Raw genomic sequence first — 20,961 nt, forward strand, 5'->3', positions numbered from 1 at the left:
CTTCCTGGCAGATTAAAACTGTGTGCCCGACCGAGACTCGAATTCGGGACCTTTCCTGAAAGAAAGGATATAGCGGAGACATGGCTTAGCCACGGCCAGGCTGTGGCTAAGCCATGTCTCCGCTATATCCTTTCTTTCAGGAGTGCTAGTTCTGCTAGGTTCGCAGGAGAGCTTCTGTAAAGTTTGGAAGGTAGGAGACGAGATACTGGCAGAAGTAAAGCTGTGAGTACCGGGCGTGAGTCGTGCTTCGGTAGCTCAGTTGGTAGAGCGCTTGCCCGCGAAAGGCAAAGGTCCCGAGTTCGAGTCTCGGTCGGGCACACAGTTTTAATCTGCCAGGAAGTTTCATGTGACCAGATTGTTCGTAGCTTTTGTAGGCCATACACAACTTAATTCTCGTTGGATGCAAGTCGAGCTATTCTACAAGCCGCGGCCACCGACGATCGACGTTACCTAACGGTTTGTTGCAGATCATTCTAGCAGAACTCCACCTTTTCCACCCAGAGAGTGAAGCATGGTGGTAAATGTCATACTCACACCCAGGAACGCACCTTCCTTTACACTAAGCTCCACCTTTCACTTCTTTGTGTAACTTTTCCTGTACTCCACTTCTACCAGCACTGCTTTGCATCTGCTGTTAGGACAGGCCAACGCTTCTATTGTCATCTCTGTTTATAACAGCAGAACTTGATTGGCGACTCAGAAAGCAATCCACATAGAATTTACACGTGTACCATGCCACTGCTGCCTGCATGGTAATCTTATGTAGCTTATCTAGAGCATTTGGTGAATCTCCACTCCAAAGATCAACTCTTGCGGTTATCTGTGGTGCTTATACCACTATACACTTCATGATAATGAACGTTACCAGCACACAGTGCTCAATATTCCGAATTATGCTTGCGTAACTCTAACTACAATAAGACAAGTGCGACGTGTTAATTAATTAAGTTAACATACTTGTTACAAAAGAAGGAAGAGTAGGGTTAACTCCCCGTCGGCATCGAGGTCACCAGAGTCAAGGGAAAATCTGGTATCCGGGAATGATAGGTGAAGAAGATCGGCCGTGCCCTTTCAAAGGAACCATTCCAGCATTCACCTTAAGTATTTTAGGGAAATCACGGAAAACATAAATCTCAGCGTCACGTCCCACGTGCGTCGTCAATAGTCCTGTCGTACTATACAGTTCCCAAAAGCAATAGAAGCTTCTCTTCGATCGAACAGTGCCATTTTCAGTGGCATCACAAAATTTACAAACGTAACTCCTTCTCACGATATTTATCAGTTGTCTGCGTTTGAGCACATTAAGGCGGCTATAGCCAGTCCTCCAGTTATCAGAGTGCCTGGTTTTATTAAGAATTTTATTGTCAAAAGCGACGCACCTATTGCATGATTTTCGGCAGTCCTTCTGCAGGAGTTCGAAGATCAAAGGCAGCCATTAGCATACGCGTCTCGTCGGTTAACGAGCGCCGAGCTTAAATATTCTTTTTACGAATGTGAGGCATTGGCCGTCTTGTTCGCGCTGGATCAGTACAGGTTTTATCTCGATCATAGAGTATTTCAGCTACAGACTGACAATCAAGCCTTAAGCTGGGTGCTTGCCAGGCCGCGTAGAACTGGCCATATCGCGAGGTGGGCGGTAAGCATTTCGGCGTTTCAGTTCGAGGTTAAGCATATTAGAGGCACTGAGAATGTGCTCGCGGACGTCCTCACAAGGGAACCTCCCCATCGCACCCCCTTCAGATTTAGTTATAAGTTGGCACAATGGGTAGTCCTTGAAAAACTGAACATAGGTCAGTCGTGAAAACAGGAAGAAGTTGTGTGGAACTATGAAAAAATAAGCAAAATATACAAACTGAGTAGTCCATGCGCAAGATAGGCAACATCAAGGATAGCGTGAGCTCAGGAGCGCATGGTCCTGTGATTAGCGTGAGCAGCTGTGGAACTGGAGGTACTTGGCTCAAGTCTTCCCTCTTTTGAAAAGTTTATTTTCTTTATTTTTGCAAAGTTATGATCTGTCCGTTCGTTCATTGACGTCTCTGTTCATTGCAATAAGTTTAGTGTCTGTATTTTGCGACCGCACCGCAAAAACGATTTGTAGACGAAAGGACGTGCCTCTCCAATGGGAACCGGAAACATTTTATCGGAAGGTCATAAGTCAACCGATTCCTCCACAGGAAAACACGTCTGATATACTTTATAAGACACTGGCGACGGCATGTGCGTCACATGACAGGAATATGTTGTCGACCCACCAAACTTGTACACTTGGCGAATGGGTAAAAAGATTCTTCTACCTTGCCCGATTTAGGTTTTCTTGTGGATGCGATAATCACTCCCAGAAAGTGATGAAAACATAAGAGTTTGTCACATAAACTGAAAATAAAAATTTACACTTTTCACACGAGGGAAGCCTTGAACCGAGGATCTCTCGTTTCGCAGCTGCTCACGCTAACCACGGAACCACGTCGCTCCTGACCTCCCACTATCCTTGATGTTGCCTATCTTGCGCATGGACTACTCAGTTTGTATATTTTGCTTATTTTTTCATAGTTCCACACAACTTCTTCCTGTTTGCTCGACTGATCTGTGTTCTGTTTTTCAAGGCCTATCCACTGTGCCAACTTATAACTAAATCCGATGGGGAGGTTCCCTTGTCAGCCGTATGTTTACCGAGCAACCATCTAGTGATGGCGCCCAACAAGTTTCGGAAGGCAGTCTTTGTTGTGTCGTGTTAGGCGGTTTTCCTCATTTGTTTAGTGATATTGCCGCCCATCAGTCTCAGGGCCTCATTTGGGGATCCGTTACGAAACGGCTGTCGGCGGGGGAGCGTTTGGATATATACGTTATCAGGAAAGGCATTTTGTGTAAAAGGGTGGACGTACCAACGAGATTAAGATCTGTCTACCAGGCACCCTAGTACGCCCCGTTTTCCATTATTTTCACAACTCGTTCATTGGCGGGCATTTAGGTACCTATCAGACATTGCAGAAGGTTAAGGAGCACCTGTCTTGGCCGTCTATTGACCGAGACGTTAGGGAAACGGTTTCTCGGTGTCAGTTGTGCCGTGTGGCCAAACCGAAAAACGCTCTTCAACAGGGGTTCCTTAGTGAACCTTGCCCCATGGACAAACTCTATATCGATTGTGTGGGGCCCTTATCTCGCACCAAAAGAGGCCATCGGTATGTATTAGTTATCATTGACGAGTTTTCGAGGTTTACCTGGCTTCTTCCGAATCGTAATGTGACTGCTGCCACCACCATTGGGCATTAGAGTTTAACATCCTTTTGACGGCACGCTAGTTGTCTACAACATTAGTAGATACTTATGGATAGCCGGCCGTGGTGGACGAGCGGTTCTAGGCACTACAGTCTGGAACCGCGCGACCGTTACGGTCGCAGGTTCGAATCCTGCCTTGGGCATGGATGTGAGTGATGTCGTTAGGTTAGTTAGGTTTAAGTAGTTCTAAGTTCTAGGGGACTGATGACCTTACAAGTTAAGTCCCATAGTCCTCAGAGCCATTTGAACCATTTGAACTTATGGATATAGGAATAAGTGGGACTGACTTACGTTACGGAAGCCACTACTCTCTCTAGTTTCCTCATGCTGCAATAATGCCAAGTCTACAAACACATACTGGAATAAAGGAAAACGATTGTATAAATATTTCTTATGTAACAATTTTCTTCACGTAATTGATTGTTGATCCCCTTGGAGAACACAGTCAGCCTATTCATCAAGTGTTTTTGAAGCATGTGGAATGAAATGATCGCTGCGGATGTCATGGAGAGTTTAATGTTTGACACTAAAAAAATATCCAAGGTCTTACGCTAACTGTTCGTGAAAGCTTGGGCCAGCTGTAGCGAGGACATGTTGGTAATCAATAATGTGTTACACTCTGTCATGGTTCTATTAGGGGTTACAGTTAAGGAATATAGCAACATCACACGAAATACAATGTAATGTTTACATTCATCAGCCAATTGAAAATTAACTGGAATCACTCAAATGAGGAAAATGACAGGATTTACAATTCCACATAGACCGTGAGAAAGAAATACTGCTCTTCACAAAGAGGCGGTATACTGTAGTTCATAATAAGGGCAAAGCATACACATTGCGATGAACAGAAATGACGCTCTTATTCGAAGACAATAATTGTACTGACGTCAGCGCAATTTATGGTGGCACACGGGACATTACAAAATGCGGCACATGGTTCAAAAGAAGTTGTGTGATCACACATCTGCAATGTGCTTACATTCTGCTGGCAAGGGGTGTAAAAATTTATAGTTACTGGGCTTACCGTTCCTCCACCAGCGCGGTTCAGAACTGCTGTGCGCTCGTTGGAGCACGCGGACGCCGCAGTACCTCTCTCCAACGCGTTCCACACGTGTTCGATGGGATCCAAACCGAGGAAACAGGCAGACCAGTCCATTCGCCGAACATCCTCGAGTCCAAAGAGCTCCTCCACCTGCGCTCTTCGATACCGTCTCGCCCCGAGTAATATTGTAACTTACACTACTGGCCATTAAAATTGCTACACCACGAAGATGACGTGATACAGACGCGAAATTTAACCGACAGGACGAAGATGCTGTGAAATGCAAATGATTAGCTTTTCAGAGCATTCGCACAAGGTTGGCGCCGGTGGCGACACCTACATCGTGCTGACATGAGGAACGTTTCCAACCGATTTCTCATACACAAACAGCAATTGACCGGCGTTACCTGGTGAAACTTTGTTGTGATGCCTCGTGTAAGGAGAAGAAATGAATACCATCACGTTTCCGACTTTGATAAAGGTCGGATTGTAGCCTATCGCGATTGCGGTTTATCGTATCGCGACATTGCTGCTCGAGCTGGTCGAGATCCAATGACTGTTAGCAGAATATGGAATCGGTGGGTTCAGGAGGGTAATACGGAACGCTGTGCTGGATCCCAATGGCCTCGTATCACTAGCAGTCGAGATGTCAAGCATCTTATCCGCATGGCTGTAACGAATCGTGCAGCCACGTCTCGATCACTGAGTCAACAGATTGGGACGTTTGCAAGACAACAACCATCTGCACGAACAGTTCGACGTTTGCAGCAGCATGGACTATCAGCTCGGAGACCATGGCTGCGGTTACCCTTGACGCTGAATCACAGACAGGAGTGCCTGCGATGGTGTACTCAACGACGAACCTGGGTGCACGAATGGCAAAACGTCATTTTTTCGGATGAATCCAGGTTCTGTTTACAGCATCATGATGTTCGCATCCGTGTTTGGTGACATCGCGGTGAACGCACACTGGAAGCGTGTATTCGTCATCGCCATACTGGCGTATCACTCGGCGTGACTGTAAGGGGTGCCATTGGTTACACGTCTCGGTCACCCCTTGTTCGCATTGACGGCAGTGGAGGTTACATTTTAGGTGTGCTACCGTGGCTCTACCCTTAATTCGATCCCTGCGAAACCCTACATTTCAGCAGGATAATGCACGACCGCATGCTGCATGTACTGTACAGGCCTTTCTGGATACAGAAAATGTTCGACTGCTGCCCTGGCCAGCACATTCTCCAGATCTCTCCCCAATTGAAAACGTCTGGTCAATGGTGGCCGAGCAACTGGCTTGTCACAATACGCCATTCACCACCCTTTATGAACTGTGGTATCGTGTTGAAGCTGCAGAGGCAGCTGTACATGTACACGCCATCCAAGCTCTGTTTGACTCAATGCCCAGGCGTATCAAGGCCGTTATTAGGGCCAGAGGTGGTTACTCTGGGTACTGATTTCTCAGGATCTATGCGCCCAAATTGCGTGAAAATGTAATCACATGTCTGTTCTAATATAATATATTTGTCCAATGAATACCCGTTTATCATCTGCATTTCTTATTGATGTAGCAATTTTAATGGCCAGTAATATATTACATACTGAATTCACAGATACTTTTATGTAATTAAATATTTTTGCATTGTAACTGGAATCGTACCACGAATACAGCCTCTAATTGTATTTATTCTTAATTGCAGAATTACATAACGTAAGCAATATAGAAGTGCTTAGCGAAGGATGGTTTACAGGAAAAAATTTGGGCGTAGAATTTTACTTTTTCATATTCCAATCGAATATATCAGCCTCTATATAGAAGCTGCTAAACATGACCGATTTATGATGCAACTTGATAAAAAAGCTTGTTTAACTCAGATATATAATAAAACGATTATCTAGCTTGGGTAACCAAAGATGAGCACGTAGGCACGTCTATACTCTGTCATGGCTAAAACCGGAGCAATTACATGAACTAGCTGTGCACTACCTGCACGAGTATTAGATGAGCGTCGAACATTTGAAATAAGACAATGTTTGTATCTCTTTACTTGTGGCACATTAAATATTGTCTTTAGCCACTACTAGATGTAGTTTAGTCAAGTCAGTGTTACAAGCGAAGAGGATTCTACATTGCCCCATACTTTTTAAACTTTTTTCGTGTATACTTTAATTTTTTTTAATAAAATACGACTTGCACAATCTTCAGCATTAGTCAGTTATATCGTTAAGTGTTTCTCACTGAATCTGACCACAAAAACACAAATATATCGCTGAATTTGTCAGTCTTCTCCGCTATAAAACTTCAATAATTCATCACGACTAGTAGGGATAAAACATGAGCAACTAATTTAATAACTGAAGACAACTGAGTCTTTTGAAGGAGAAAATATTCGAACATAATGTGATTAATTAATTAATTAATTAATCTATTGGTTCAGTCAGTTAAGATCTGTGACAAAGGCCTGAAAAAGTTGCCCACTGGGCATGATAGCAATATGAATGTTTACAATAAGTATAGTTATTACAGAATTCTTTCAAGACTTCAATACGATTTTACAGGATTCATTCCCTGTGAGGTGCTGTGAACTTCACATAGTGTTTGGTGACTGTTTGCTCAGCCAACATTTATGCTCATGAGAGTTCATGTATCTCCAATGTCTTCCAGCATAAACGCTCTAGCGCGAATTGCTTTTCATATTGGGAGAGGGATGGGCATATCTCGGCTTTCACTCGCCGTATCGAAGCAAACCTACTTTAACTTCGACCGAAATGTTCCTCATTCTCACAATGCTGGTTACGTTACATAGGACGATATGGTAGACTATACAATGGTCATGAAGCCAGTCGGATATTTGCTTTAAAGGACGCAGTCCTCTAGCATCAGTTTGATGGCGAGGGGAGCCTCCAGAACCATGTTAACTCGGGAAGGTGAACATGAAATTGTTGAATACAGGTCGTATGACGGGCATTAGTAAAGAAAGTATACTGCGCTTCCTGGAAGAGAGTGGAATTGGTAGAAATTTGTAACTGAGAGCGTGGTGTGGGCAGAGGTATCGAGAGGTACAAAGTCAGTATAATCGCGTCCTTGGGAAAATCAAACACTAACCTCGGTAAACATTTTTAATTCAAGTTCATGGTTAAATTACTATAATTCACGAATTCACATAGTCAGAAACTGACTCCTGTGCCTTCCAGTCGTTGCGTGCACTCTATTTTGAAATGGTGTCATCATTCATTTCGTGATGATACCGGTTCATATCACTTGAAATTCCTCTGCGGTGCACGTACTCGTCTCTTGTACATGTGATGGCAGCCGCCTGGCATGATGATACAAACGTTCATTTGTCTTCAGCAGAAGACAAAAGACATCTTCTAAATTATGGACAAACCCACTGGCAGCAATATGAAGTCCACGCGGCTCACGCTAGACATCACATGATGGACACTCTCCCCGAACCAGTATTTTATCAAGGTAGCAGAATGACCAACCTACCGGGTAGTTTAGGTAACATGCACTGGGCACACTCATGTTGTAATGTTCACATGTTCCATAGCCCTCACACAGCGAGAACAGCATTCACTAAGAACGGCACCCTGAGACCAACTGTGTGACGTCTACAGTGGTTCATTTGCTGTACAACTTCCAGTCGGCGGTGTGTTCACTGTTTTTGGTTCGCAGTTATTAATACTTGCTTCCACTCAAATGAAACAGTTTCATATGCTCAATGGGGAATGTTCCACATCTTTTTCGTTTAACGTTACTTCTTTCTTCATGTATCGGTACCATCGTCTGAGTATATGTTTATCGACAACATATTTTACATTATGTAAGTCACTCAACATCGAAGTTTCTCAAGTGTTGACTCTTGATGACAGTCCATACATACTAATGTTAACGCAATCATTCATTCTTGAGCATAGCACTCGCTCCATCATTCAATAAAATTATCTCATGTTCAAAAAATAACAGAAAAGCATAGTAACTGAATTTCTCAAGGACATAATTCGTAAAACTAGGTTAATGGACTAACACATCAAGAAACTAAGTGAAATTATCCTAACTATTGAATGGAATATACCTCTGTCCAGAAACAAATACACACACACAGACACACAAACACATACACACATTAGAAAGTATTATTTTGTGCAAACACACACTTCCTTGAGTGGAAAAATGCCTATCGGCATTAACAATAACAAAAAGAAAGTAGGGTAAATAATAATGTCAGTGATGTGTGTTGCAGGATTCTCGTGCGAGTCGTTTGCGAGGTATATTACTTTGAAAAACTTCTACACCAACAACTGTTTGTGTCATTCGACCTGCGTAGTTGCTTGGTACGATGTTGCTATGTTTGCTTACAGTGTGCTCGTGTGTTGTTCCCTCAGTGCACTACGACTTGGTAGTCAGTCATTCTGTGACGATCCACGCAACAGGTTATGAGTGGACAATAGGATTTACCAGTGCAATAAAGGCCGACATGCTCGTGGTATATGGAGAGTGTGGGAAGAATGCAGTTCGTTCTTGAATATTGTATGCAGCAAGATATTCCAATAGACGTCGACCATTTCGGCAGTTATTTAACAACTTCTTCAACATATTGCGTGGATGTGCTAGTGTAACAGCTAGAAAACGTAACAGAAGGAGACAAGTGACCACATTATGAGGGGGAAATCAACGTTATTGCTGCTGTTGTAGTTAACCCGCACATTAGCTCTGGCGCAATTGCACGAGGAAGTAACATGAGTAAGGCAAGTGCCATATGCGTTACCCAGCGACATAGGTTCCATCCCTGTCACATCTCTCTCCATCAAGAGTCATCATAGTCTGTTAGCTTCTCTACATGGACATTAACGCAGGATACTCCACATGTATCACGCATCATGTTTAATGACGAAGCCACATTTACTAATAATGGCCAAGTAAAGCCCAAACACATTCACAATTGGCCCGTTGACAATCCCTGTTGGCTTCGTCAGGTGGAACGTCAGAGTCCATGGAGTGTAAACGTGTGGTGTACGATACTGAACCATCAGCATACAGGCCTGGTTGCCATAGATGAAGCACTGAATGTGTGCAAGTATCTGAATCTCTTAAAGGACCATCTTCCAGGGATGCTGTGAGACATTCCTTTGCAGACTAGGAGGAACGTGTGGTACCAACATGATGTCTTTCCAGCCCATAGTACACGAGGTACTACAGTATGTCTCGTGAATACTTTGAAAATCGTTGCACTGAACATCGTTGGCTGGTTCATTCCTCGAATTTGTCGCCTGTAGACGTTTTTATGTGTGGAAAGCTAACAGACACTTCCTGCAAGGATATACCAGTTACACCTGATGATATCCAATAACGTATTACTGCAACCTGCTTGGAGATCTCCAATGAAATGGTAGCACATGTACAGGAATCATTCCATGACTGACTAGAAGTGTGTATGGCTGCTGACCACAACCTGTAGTGTTCAACTGTTTTGCTACTGGTCAGAATCCACATGATTAGAGTATGCACTTGTGTTGTCCTTTAGTACGTGCTTCCACAGATATTTTATAAGTGTCAGTGTGAGAACTTTTCAGAATATGACATCTCGTAAACGGCTTGCACTAAAGCCCTGTAATGTCAATAGCCGTTGTTCCCTTAAAAAACACATGTTTGCACACAAAATACACTTTATAATTATTCTTAAAATCTTTTTGTTGTCTAGAAACATGATCCCCTGTCTACCAATCAATTCTGTGAAAACTGCACATCAGTAGCACTTTCCATGGCTGCAGTAATACAAGTGTCACATTACTTTTCATGTATCTATAGATGCAACTGAAGTGGAAAAATAAGGGAAGCTGACAGTCACACTAATACAGGGTGAGCAATTCTTGGTTGCTTTATTTCAATAATAATCAAAAAACCGAACGCCTGTAAGTGTTGAAGACACTCAAGTCTACCCAAAAGATGATTGAAATAATGTAGTATCTCATAAGTAGTCAAGATAAATTAATTATGAAATATTTAGCAACATATGAGTTTAAAATCATGTGCACTGTGAAATACAAGCGAGAAAATTATGCACATACTCTACCACCACACTAATTAATAGTGAGCACATGTAGTAAAAAATATTATTTTCGTACACCTAAGGTTTATCTTGTCATTGTACCGTATCTTAAGGAATAGATGCTAAATTTTGTTGTCTTAGGTTCAACCTAAGCATAAATGAAGAATCACAAATAAAAGGGTACAATGATACACATACTTAAAATCGAAGTCTACATTCACATATATATAAACACAACGAAACATTAAAAGCAACCATACCCAAACATAAATAAAATTTGTACACATACACTAATCCTAATATAAACCACTCATTATTTGACGCAAATGACATACTGCATGACAGTTCATTGCTTAATTCTAATCGTGAAACACTTTCACATCCTGATGAGGACATAGGCCTTTAGTTGTACCCGAGTCTCGATGCGCCAACAGATAGCATTCAGGTTTCTGCATTCTGGCAATTACAAATGCATCTGTGTAAATACACTTCCTGTTTAAATGGCATCTATGCTTTTGTGCTTTGTCAGGAAGTGTAACTCTCGCTTGCCTAACTTTTCCCTCCCAGGAGACTTTTCCTAGATATCTTTGTTACGGGTTTTGTCCATACAATGTTTTCTGGTACTCCAAGCATAAGTTCATGTGATGTTCAGCTAGTAAATGTGTTTTGTAAGTTATTCATAACCTCATAGGTCTAAATGAAGTTAGTGAATTCACAGACGATCCACGCATCTATATTTGTTTTTGGATGATATTTTTAAATTAATAGGTTTAATACCTTGTCTTTTCAAGAACTGCTTCCATTCGCAACTTGTAAAAATACTTCCATAGTCAGACAAAATGCATTCACATTTACCGAACTGGGGTATAAAATCGTTCAGTATGTGTCTGATAATTATCTCTTTAGAGGCCTTACTTTATGAACTTGTAAAATACATTATAAAGAATTACTACATATTTCGTACCTCTTTTACTTTTTGACATCAACTGATGTGAACTGTATCGGCTTGTTTAGTATAATTTTGTGTTACTTGTCTCTAGTTAAGATATTCGATGTCTTGACCTTCTGACACAAGAGATATGTACACAAGAGTCTTTGTACTTTCACGCTCATCTATGGAAGGTAACAATACTCTCCGAGTTTCTTTGCACATTTTACTGTACCAAAGTGTCCATAGGCATTGTGGGTACAACAGATTAGACATTCTTCAGCTACATCCAGATTGAACACACATCATGTATCTGATTCCAGATTGGAAGAATAATACACCAGTGTGTATTTGGTAGCGCACAGTTAGATAACCAGGTGGACTGTGTAGCAATTGTTCCTTTATTTCCTGTCAACGTTCATCAGTATCTTGCACATCTGCCACGCCCTTGCACATGTTCAGGAAATATCCCCAGTTAAACCTATCCTTCATAAGGCATATTTTGATTTCACCTTTGTGATCAAATCACAAAGGAACTTGATCAAGGTTCTGAAGCAGATGTGAATGTGAGTCAATTACAACATTGTATTTGCCTGCAGTATGTATAATTTCGAAGTTGTATTCCTATAACATTAACCACCAACATGCTAAATGTAGCTTTTCGCTTCTTCCCGAACTAAAGGAAATTTTGGCTGGAAAACATTTTGCAGACAACAAAGAGCTCAAGCAAGCAGGTACCTTGACGTTAGACGACTGTGTAAAATGGGAACTGTAAAACTGGTCCCACATTACGATAACTGCCTTGACAGCTAAAATTACTGCAAGGAAAAACAGAGTAAGGCACTATAACTCTGTAAATAAAGTTTTGTGTTGGTATCTTCAGCTTGATTTAGTTATGCCAAAGCTTACTTTAATTCTGGAAGACCCTTGTGTACATATATCGACAATGTAACCAAAACTTCTGTACAGAGAAAAAATATTTTAAAATTAATAGTGCCGTTTTTAGGGCACTGATTTTTGCTGTTGACTAAGTATATGTCATTCAGAATGAAAATTACCTACAAGAAGCTCTTTTTCATTTAATAAAATGGCTAGAGAATACAATCTGAAAATCCACATCGCGAAGACTAAATCAGTGGCATTTTTATGAAACCAGCCCACGAAAGTTACAATGTAAAAGTGTTAATCTCCCTATACGACTTGTTTCGCCGAGATCTGATTTTTTTATTTAATGATTCTACAAATGTTTAATTAGAATGGGAAATGTATAGTTATTTTATTATCTGTTATAAGGAATGAAAAATAATCATTTTCATATGGTCTGAGCTCCTTCTTCACTTGGTTTTAATTTTTATTATGAAAAAGGTAGATTCTGCAAAAGAAAGGAAGAGGCCATTAGATCTGAGAAAGGGCTTTTTCCCTTGGCTTCGGTGAACGCCTTTTCTACAATGGAAAAGGAACACTAGACAGACCTGTCAGACAGCGTTCAGACAGGGCTAACACGTGGCCTCTTTGCGTTCCAGTTCGGGGAGCACCTTTTATGTGGAAAAACGACGGACTTAGGAGTTGAGTGGCCAGCCAGCAGTAACAGTGAGAGGTCATGTCTTGGTACACACTGCAACCATTTGTGCTAACACATGCAAATATTATTGGAAGAACCCTTTTATTAATACTTCTGTTGTAGCACCACATTTCGAAGGTTCTATTCTCTTCTTGTCCAAACTAATTATCGTCCATGTTTCACTTCCATACATGGCTACATTCCATAAAAATACTTTCAGAAACGTCTTCCTGACTCTTGAATCTATACTCGATGTTAATAAATTTCTCTTCTTCAAAAACACTTTCCTTGCCATTCAAAATGGTTCAAATGGCTGTGAGCACTATGGGACTTAACTTCTGAAAGCATCAGTCCCCTAGAACTTATAACTACTGAAACCTAACTAACCTAAGGACATCACACACATCCATGCCCGAGGCAGGTTTCGAACCTGCGACCGTAGCGCTCGTGCGGTTCGAGACTGTAGCGCCTAGAACCGCTCGGCCACTCCGGCCGGCGATGAAACAAATTTCGGTCTTTCTGACTGTCGTTGCTTGACGAACGCCTACAAGCCGAAAATTTGTTTCAACACGATATCAAATTGTAGCCAAAGGGTACAGTATAATTTAACAAAAAATGTTCAATGTGTTACTGTTGTTGCTTGTATTCGCGAGTCCGAAATTAGATGCTATGTAAGATAGAAAAAGTTCAAGCAAGTTCACACTGCATCACAGACGGAACCAAACTCTCGTAATTACGGAAATAAATACAGCACCATATTTAAGAATAGGAAAGAGGGCAACAGCATCGTTATAGAGTTAATAAATCATCGAATTTTGTCAAATCTTTACCATTTGTTTTCTGTATATGTTCATCATATCTACCTATTTCCTTCCCATACGGATAATTTCTTTTCTTCCCCTTTGAATGTATTTGTTCCGGTATGTCGAAATTTTTATTAACATTACTTGACACATTCAACATCATATTTTAGGACGGTACGGGACTTTAGAAGCCCAAGGTAACAAAACGTTGATGGTTTGGAGGCGCAAGTAAGCTTTACAGAAATTTGCATTGCAATTCTTCGGATATTTATTAGTGGTAATGAACAAATTTCACGTTAAGCACACTGTCTCAGGCTGCCACGCTACAATATTGTAGGTGACTACATTCAGGGTACTTCGAGGTACATGAGTCCAAAACACTAAGCATCAGCGGAAGGTAGTCTGACAATGCGATTAACACAAGAAAATATTGCTATTGCTTCATACCAGCCCTCGTTTGGTAAGCCACGTGGTCCATTCACTGGAAAGCCTTAGGAACTCCATAACAGTGAATCACTGTGCCAGGACCGCCCTGGTCATTGCGTCACGTTAGCGTAACGATAGGAGCGCTCCGTGCCTCTGCCCGTAATGAGGCCATTAGCGCGCCTGGGGGGGTCACACGTACCGGCACGCAACGACCCCCGTGCAGAGCAGAAGGATGGGCAGGACCCTGCTGCGAATACGTACCATTGCCCTCGATTCACAAGCACAATACGACGTACGTGTGCGTAGTTACGATATAATGTGGCAAACATACCGGAATGCTGTCGTACAGTCACGTCTCGCTGCATTCATAAAGCGACATAGAACAAAGAATAAACTAATATGCGCGTAGTTATGAAGTGCAATATTGCAGAAGAATAAAGTACCATCTTCCACCATTTGTGGATAGTGTAGTATAGCTATGAACTGTATTTTGAGTAAGCCCCAAGTTTCTGCAGAAATTACCTTAAGATATTATTTGAAAAGCGATGTCTGGAATCGTTAGCATAATCCGTATATTTTTTGTATACTGTTATCGCTTTTATTGGGGAAACGCTGATCATCACATCCTCAATAAAGAAAGTTATCCAGGTGAACGAGAGACAATATTAGTTTAATGCAACTGTGAACTGTCATGCTGTAAAGAGAGACAATTGAGTATGCAGTATCTCCCGGTAAAAGAGTACGGGGCTTCATTTACGTAGGCTACCAGCCCTGAACGTATTGAAGTGTCGTACCATCGCACCAAACACATAATTTTTATATTTTATTTTGAAGTTCGTTACTTGTAGACTGAAAATTATACATCACTTAATGACCTGGAATTTCACAGAGTACCTTTACTTTTATCACAAAATTTTATAATTAGTTTAAAAATAAATGTATTTTGTCCATAACTGTTCTTTCGCCGTTTTGCAATAGGCGGCAATAGCTGCAGGTGGCGGTCCAGGTGGCAGGTCGTAAGCGTTACACATAAACTGCTGCATTTCTAAACATAGCGCCATCAAAATATTAGTCAGTTTGTGACGGCATCATAAAGTTATTCCTGATTGAAAATGTCAGCTTATGAACCCAATTCTCGTCTTCATTGAAATGCAATACCCGGACATCTTATACCTGGAAAAAATCAGCACGGGTCAAGAGACATGATCGTTACGTACCTACCACAAAACGACAAAGTGCAGAAATACACGTGAAAGGTCAACACTTCGACGAATTTTCAACCGACATTCAAGCCAAAGCGATGGGCGAGTTGAGCGACATCCGGATGAAGGACTAATCCGAAACTGCAGCATCGTTCTATGAACGTTCTGTGCGCTGTACTATGCGTGGTTGTGGAGGGGGGGGGGGTAGGTAGGCGGAACTATGAGGAACACCAGAAACGTTAAGACCTCTGCTTCAATGTTTGTCTATTTTTTACTAATCCGGTCCCTAAAGTTTTTGGACTAAATACGGGAAGGACAGCAAACCCAAATCGTAGTTTAGTAACGTTGTAGAAGTCACTTCGCTATTGAGAACGCAACTGCAGTCATCTCACCCACGCAACAACAGTGACACAACTCAAAAATGCAGAGCTACACGTCCATGTATGAAATATCATGGAAATTACTACCAAAAATACTTACTTATACTTATTTGAATTTTAGAGGAAGCTTGTACACTCCTGGAAATTGAAATAAGAACACCGTGAATTCATTGTCCCAGGAAGGGGAAACTTTATTGACACATTCCTGGTGTCAGATACATCACATGATCACACTGACAGAACCACAGGCACATAGACACAGGCAACAGAGCATGCACAATGTCGGCACTAGTACAGTGTATATCCACCTTTCGCAGCAATGCAGGCTGCTATTCTCCCATGGAGACGATCGTAGAGATGCTGGATGTAGTCCTGTGGAACGGCTTGCCATGCCATTTCCACCTGGCGCCTCAGTTGGACCAGCGTTCGTGCTGGACGTGCAGACCGCGTGAGACGCCGCTTCATCCAGTCCCAAACATGCTCAATGGGGGACAGATCCGGAGATCTTGCTGGCCAGGGTAGTTGACTTACACCTTCTAGAGCACGTTGGGTGGCACGGGATACATGCGGACGTGCATTGTCCTGTTGGAACAGCAAGTTCCCTTGCCGGTCTAGGAATGGTAGAACGATGGGTTCGATGACGGTTTGGATGTACCGTGCACTATTCAGTGTCCCCTCGACGATCACCAATGGTGTACGGCCAGTGTAGGAGATCGCTCCCCACACCATGATGCCGGGTGTTGGCCCTGTGTGCCTCGGTCGTATGCAGTCCTGATTGTGGCGCTCACCTGCACGGCGCCAAACACGCATACGACCATCATTGGCACCAAGGCAGAAGCGACTCTCATCGCTGAAGACGACACGTCTCCATTCGTCCCTCCATTCACGCCTGTCGCGACACCACTGGAGGCGGGCTGCACGATGTTGGGGCGTGAGCGGAAGACGGCCTAACGGTGTGCGGGACCGTAGCCCAGCTTCATGGAGACGGTTGCGAATGGTCGTCGCCGATACCCCAGGAGCAACAGTGTCCCTAATTTGCTGGGAAGTGGCGGTGCGGTCCCCTACGGCACTGCGTAGGATCCTACGGTCTTGGCGTGCATCCGTGCGTCGCTGCGGTCCGGTCCCAGATCGACGGGCACGTGCACCTTCCGCCGACCACTGGCGACAACATCGATGTACTGTGGAGACCTCACGCCCCACGTGTTGAGCAATTCGGCGGTACGTCCACCCGGCCTCCCGCATGCCCACTATACGCCCTCGCTCAAAGTCCGTCAACTGCACATACGGTTCACGTCCACGCTGTCGCGGCATGCTACCAGTGTTAAAGACTGCGATGGAGCTCCGTATGCCACGGCAAACTGGCTGACACTGACGGCGGCGGTGCACAAATGCTGCGCAGCTAGCGCCATTCGACGGCCAACACCGCGGTTCCTGGTGTGTCCGCTGTGCCGTGCGTGTGATCATTGCTTGTACAGCCCTCTCGCAGTGTCCGGAGCAAGTATGGTGGGTCTGACACACCGGTGTCAATGTGTTCTTTTTTCCATTTCCAGGAGTGTATTATTTATGTATTAAGTTGAATGGAATTCTTTAAGTCGATTTTTCGCAAGTATTGAATTTCTGAGTTCGTCACTCTTCTTACCGAGGTCCTACGTGTATATTTTGCAGGAGAATTCTAAATTAGATGGGATGCGATATTAGAAGAAACAAACGGCATCGTGTCTCCCTCGTCACATCGAGCAGTGTAGCCGCTTCAGGCACTGCCAGATTCAGCATTTCCAAAATAGTTTCAAGCAAATAACGGACGACATCACTAGACCTGGCGCTGTCGCTTCTTTCACTTTCTTTTACAAGTAATTCAGTGGTCCGTCTTCAATTATCTTGACCATTATCATCATCATCATCATCATCATCATTTAAGTGCGATTATGCCTTTCAGCGTTCAGTCTGGAGCATAGTCCCACTTACAAAATTCCTCCATGATCCCCTATTCACTGCTAACATTGGTGCCACTTCTGACGTTACGTCTATTACTTCAAAATCATTCTTAACCGAATCCAGGTACCTTCTCCTTGGTCTACCCCGTCTCCTCCTACCCTCTACTGCTGAACCCGTGAGTCTCTTGGGTAACCATGCTTCTCCCATGCGTGTAACATGACCCCACCATTTAAGCCTGTTCACCCTGACTGCTACATCTATAGAGTTCATTCCCAGTATTTCATTGATTTCCTCATTGTGGACACCCTCCTGCCATTGTTCCCAACTACTAGTACCTGCAGTCATCCTAGCTACTTTCATATCCTTAACCTCAACCTTATTGATAAGGTAACATGAATCCACCCAGCTTTCGCTCCCATGAAACGAAGTTGGTCGAAAGGTTGAACGGTGCACAGATAACTTAGTCTTGGTACTGACTTCCTTCTTGCAGAAGAGAGTAGATCGTAGCTGAGCTCTCACTGCATTAGCTTTGCTATATCTCGCTTCCAGTTCTTTCACTATGTTGCCATCCTGTGAGAATATGCATCCTAAGTACTTGAAACCGTCCACCTGTTCTAACTTTGTTCCTTCTATTTTGTACTCAATCCTTTTATATCTCTTTCCCACTGATATTACTTTCGTATTGGAGATGCTAATTTTCATACGATAGTGCTTACATTTCTGATCCAGCTCTGAACTATTACTTTGCAAACTTTCAGTCGGATCTGCCATCACAACTAAGTCATCCGCATATGCGAGACTGCTTATTTTGTGTTCACGTATCTTAATCTCACCCAGCCAGTCTATTGTTTTCAAGATATGATCCATAAATAATATGAACAACAGGGGAGACAGGTTGCAGCCTTGTCTTAACCCTGAAACTACTCTGAACCATGAACTCAATTTACCGTCAACTCTAACAGCTGCTTGACTATCTATGTAAAGACCTTTAATTGCTTGCAAAAGTTTGCCTCCTATTCCATAATCTCGTAGAACAGACGATAACTTCCTCCTAGGAAATCGGTTATATGCCTTTTCTAGATCTATAAAGCATAGATACAATTCCCTGTTCCAATAGTAACACTTCTCCATTATTTGCCGTAAGCTAAAGATCTGGTCCTGACAACGTCTAAGAGGCTTAAACCCACACTGATTTTCATCCAATTTGTCCTCAACTAGTACTCGCACTTTCATCTCAACAATACCTGAGAAGTTTTTACCCATAACGCTGATTAAAGAGATACCAATGGAGTTTTTACAATCTTTTCTGTTTCCATGTTTAAAGATTGGTGTGATTACTGCTTTCGTCCAGCCTGATGGAACCTGTGCCAACTCCCACGCTATTTCAATTATCCTGTGTAGCCATTTAAGACCTGACATTTCACTGTATTTGATGAGTTCCGACTTAATTTTATCCACCCCAGCCGCTTTATTGCACTGCAGTCTATTGACCATTTTCTCTCCTTCCTCAAATGTGATCCTATTTCTGTCGTCATTCCTATCGCATTGTACATCGAAATCTGAAACATTACTGATCGTATTTTCACCTACATTGAGCAACTCTTCAAAATATTCCGTCCATCTGCCCAATGCATCAACAGGATTCACCAGCAGTTTTCCTGACCTGTCCAAAATTATCTTGACGTCGACAGTAATTTAAAGTATGTTCACTGTTAGTTCCTCATTTTCTTTGCCTTTAGAATATAAAATTGTCGTAACTATGGTAACAGATTTTAACCATAGTTGTTAAACCTCTTAATGATAGCTATAACTAAATGGAATTGTCAGGAGTTTCATGAACAAACCTATAATAGTCCAGTATTAATGTTGGCTGCGCTCCTCAAGCAGCTTTAAAGTTCGATAATTTCAAGATTTAATGGGCGGCTCTGAGTGGGCACATCATCACTTCTGTCCTTGCAAGAGGAAGCCGTCTATCACTCCACAGAAAGTTAAACATACAAGTTTGAACTGCGGTGCGCCCGTCACAGTCCCCTTGCGAGTTCGTTGCCTTTCAGGACGTGGCTACCTGATAAGGTGAAAATTAGTTCCAATTACGCTAAGTGCGCGCGTTTACCGCGCATGCAATTCACTTTCGATGCCATGATGTAACTATTTAATGGTACTGAAAAATTTAATAGCAACCCAACGTGCTGCAGGTATTGACCCTTTAATAATTAGGTGACTGGAACAATTTAGTTTTCATTAGAACGCCACACAGTAACCAATTTTCACAAAATAAGCCTTTAACGGCTGAAGGCTAACTAAATTATAATTTTCTTGACCGAAGTGCCTTTTTATTGATTGCGCTTAACACTCTTTGTGCTAACAACATGTCAACGACGGTGCCAAATGTGAGGTCACGGCACGTACCGATTTCATTACAGTTGCTTTGTTTTATGTTGTACCACACATGTTTCATTTTCTTTGTATCAGATGTTGATACTGGTCTGTAGTCAATCAGATTTGCAATTCTTAACTGGTTGTAGATCTAAAATCAGTTAATTTGATAAGCTATTTAGTGTGACCGTTTTATTTAGTGTGACTGTTTTACTTACTGGATTTATATCTGTTTCCTGCTTACATCTGGAAGTGTGGTGTGAATGCACATTTCCAACGACTCTCACGTTTGGCACTGGTATAGTGGCCTATATCACTTTCACTTGCAGCAGTAGACATTGTTTGATGTAAATCAGCGACTAAATGCTACAATATACATAACTGCATGTAATTCTGTAACGTTTCTCAGACTAAACATATGTCTGTCTATTTTTTGTGTGTAATGTTGTCAATGTACGTGCTAGATTTGACGTTAACTTTATCTGACAACGTTCTCTTGCTCTATATCCTGAGAAGAGGCACACAGTACTTACCACAATAAAGCCCAGTCAGGTGCATGGACTGTGACAAGTTTTAAGCTAGACGATTGGCATGGTTTTTAACACAAGGTACGACGACCGCTTCTGGGAATGGAAAAGTAATGGAAGCCACTCAAAATTTTACAGACCCCCTAAAACCGAAATATCGCAGCCCAAGCACAATGGAGAAGGATATGAACGCCATAAATGTAAAATTATTCAAAGCTTCATTTAAGTAAGATAATGGTAAAAATGAAAACGTAACTTCTTCGGCCTTCAGAGGTTGCATATCTGAGAGAAAGAGTGTGGTCTAAGATTCTCTGCCTCTCTCTCGCTGTCGCTCTCTCTCTCTCTCTCTCTCTCTCTCTCTCTCTCTATCTCTCTCTCTCTCTCTCTTTTCTCTTCCTCCTCCTCCTACTCTGTTTCTGTTACGTCATTTCGTCTCTACCTCGATCTTCCAGATC

At 42.4% G+C, this 20,961-nt stretch overlaps 1 non-coding gene across 1 annotated transcript; it reads left to right on the forward strand.

The window, feature by feature from the left end:
• Positions 1-243: 243 nt before the first annotated feature.
• Positions 244-318, forward strand: Trnas-cga (transfer RNA serine (anticodon CGA)). Its single transcript has one exon. It is a non-coding gene; the product is annotated as a tRNA-Ser (tRNA).
• The last annotated feature ends 20,643 nt before the right edge of the window (positions 319-20,961 follow it).

This window comes from Schistocerca cancellata, chromosome 2, assembly GCF_023864275.1.
Source record: "Schistocerca cancellata isolate TAMUIC-IGC-003103 chromosome 2, iqSchCanc2.1, whole genome shotgun sequence".
NCBI classification, from domain to species: domain Eukaryota; kingdom Metazoa; phylum Arthropoda; class Insecta; order Orthoptera; family Acrididae; genus Schistocerca; species Schistocerca cancellata.